Consider the following 2,979-nt stretch of genomic DNA (forward strand, 5'->3'; position numbering starts at 1 on the left):
CTTCAGCCTTCCCCGAGTATGACTGGTGGACCTGGACTAGTCCAAGCAGCGGTTGCTGCGCATCGCCTCCCCCACGCATGGCTCAGGAAGGGGCTGAGATGCAGTCTTTTCCCTCAACGTGTAGGGCTGGCCTCCACAGCGGCCTCTACAACCTTCTATTCAGGCCCTGAAAGGGATGTGCCCTCTTCCCCTGGTACTTGAAGGCTGTGGAGTGAGGATGTGAAGTTTGAAAAACACACAGCCATCTTGCAGGGCCGAGGGGACAAGCTTAAGGACTCTGAGGCCGTCAAAGTCAAAGCATGGAAAAAGCCCGGTGCTGGATGGGCCACTGGATTCAGCACCCCAGAACCTGCCCACTTCTGTTGTCTTGATCTATAGCTAACACATTTTCATTGTTTAATACCCCTCTTTCTTTCTTTTTTTTTTCCTCACTTTTTTTTTCACTTTTTTAATAATTTTATTTTTTTTAATGGGGTGACATCAATAAATCAGGATACATATATTCAAAGATAACAAGTCCAGGTTATCTTGTCGTTCAATTATGTTGCATACCCATCACCCAAAGTCAGATTGTCCTCTGTCACCTTCTATCTAGTTTTCTTTGTGCCCCTCCCCGTCCCCCTTTCCCTCTCCCATTCCCCCTTCCCCCCTGTAACCACCACACTCTTATCAATGTCTCTTAGTTTCACTTTTATGTCCCACCTACGTATGGAATAATGCAGTTCCTGTTTTTTTCTGATTTACTTATTTTGCTTCGTATCATGTTATCAAGATCTCACCATTTTGCTGTAAAGGAATACCCCTCTTTCTTAGGCTCTCTATTACTTGAAGTCAAATGCTTCCTGACTGCCACAACAATATTACAATATTCTCTTAATATTAAAAAAGGCATCCACTCTATAGGATATTAGTACCACATGGCTGCGTTGTTTATTTTCCCCCCCACGCATTTTACCACCACTCGAAATTGTACATTTCTTCTGAATATAAGTAAGAAATAAACACAAAACCTATGACACAAGATTAGCAAATTTCCATTATGCAAATCCTCAGCATGAATTGGAGCTACCGGAGGCAAACTTATCACATGGGGTCTTTGAAGAGAGGATGAGACAGCTGGAGAAAGCCAGCTACACTTCCCTGCTACATCTGATGTTCTTCGATTAGTAACTCTAAAGAGGTGGTGGAATGTAACATGCAGGCATACTTCATTTTATTGTATTTGCTTTACTACGCTTTGCAGATCTAGCATTTGTTACAAACGGAAGGTTTGCAGCAACCCCGAGTCAAACTGGTTAGTCCATTGGCACCAGTTTTCCGACAGCATTTGCTCACTTCCTGTCTTTGCGTCACATTTTGGTAATTTTCACAATATTTTAAACATCTGTACTATTCTTATATTTGTTATGGTGATCTTTGTTGTTACCATTGTAAGAGTTTGGCCACCATGAACCGCGCCCATGCGAGACATCAACCTTAATCAGTAAATGTCGTGCTCTGACTGCTCTGCAGAACAGCCGGCCCCCATCTCTCTCTCCCTCTCCTTGGGTCTCCCTACTCCCTGAGACAAAACAATATGGAAATTAGGCTAATTAATAACCTTACAATGGGCTCTAAATGTTCAAGTGAAAGAAGAGTTACATGTCTCTTACCTTAAATAAAAAACTAGAAATAATTAAGCTTAGTAAGGATAGCATGTCAAAAGCACAAATAAGCTGAAAATTAGGCTTCTGGAACCAGTTAGCCACATTGTGAACACAGAGGAAAAGTTCTCGAAGGGAATTAAAAGGGCACTCCAGTGAACACACAAAAAATAAGCGGAGTGCCCTGGCCATTTGGCTCAGTGGTAGAGCGTCGGCCTGATGTGCAGAAGTCCCGGGTTCAATTCCCGGCCAGGGCACACAGGAGAAGCACCCATCTGCCTCTCCACCCCTCCCCCTCTCCTTCCTCTCTGTCTCTCTCTTCCCCTCCCGCAGCTGAGGCTCCACTGGAGTAAAGATGGCCCGGGCGCTGGGGTTGGCTCCTTGGCCTCTGCCCCAGGCGCTTGAGTGGCTCTGGTCGCAACAGAGCGACGCCCCGGAGGGGCAGAGCATCGCCCCCTGGTGGGCAGAGCATCGCCCCCTGGTGGGCGTGCCGGGTGGACCCCGGTCGGGCGCATGTGGGAGTCTGTCTGACTGTCTCTCCCCGTTTCCAGCTTCAGAAAAATACAAAAAAAATAATAATAAGCGGAGCAGCCTTGGGGCTGATACGGAGAAGTGTTAGCATTCTGGATAGAGGATCAACCCAGCCTCAACATCCCCTTCAGCCGAAGCCCACCCACAGCAAGGCCCGAACTCTTCAGTCCTCTCGGGGCTGAGAGGGGAGGGAGCTGCAGAGGAAAAGACCGAAGTTGGCAGAGGCTGGTTCATGACCAGTGGGGGGATTCAAATAATGTAAGAATCGGTTCTCTGCCCTAACGACTGTTTTAAGTATAAAAAAACAATATATCAAAGGGTAGTTTATTATTTCATGCATTTAATACCTAAATAAGGATAAAAGAGGTATACAAAACTAAATTATGTTATAAGAAAAAGTTTTAAAATGTTAATGGTAAAATATTAAATAATCTGACCAAAAAAAAAATCCAAGTTGTCACTCCCTGATTGTTGGGCACTTTTCCTCTTTACGTCATATGTTTGTTTACTGAAGTAACAAACACGAGGGAATTAAAATGTAGTGTTTCATCAAAGGCATAATGAATTTTATGAAATCAATAAATATTACAAGCGTGGTTTCGTCAAATTTTTTTCACCTATGGACAGAATGAACATGACTACGGGCGCTTGGAATACTGTCGCACAGATGAACGTTAAAAAAGAGTAAGAAATGTCAACTTGTGATTTCCACATTGAGTGGCTGCCCAGGCGCCCCCCTTAGAGAGAATCCTGATTACAAGTGCCACTTTACCAACTGGTTTGCCAAACTCAACAAAAAATCAAG

The 2,979-nt window shown here is 44.4% G+C and overlaps 1 non-coding gene across 1 annotated transcript; it reads left to right on the forward strand.

Moving 5' to 3' along the window:
• Positions 1 to 1,824: 1,824 nt before the first annotated feature.
• On the forward strand, positions 1,825 to 1,900 carry TRNAI-GAU (transfer RNA isoleucine (anticodon GAU)). The gene has a single exon. It is a non-coding gene; the product is annotated as a tRNA-Ile (tRNA).
• Positions 1,901 to 2,979: the final 1,079 nt, after the last annotated feature.

This window comes from Saccopteryx leptura, chromosome 4, assembly GCF_036850995.1.
Source record: "Saccopteryx leptura isolate mSacLep1 chromosome 4, mSacLep1_pri_phased_curated, whole genome shotgun sequence".
Lineage (NCBI taxonomy): Eukaryota > Metazoa > Chordata > Mammalia > Chiroptera > Emballonuridae > Saccopteryx > Saccopteryx leptura.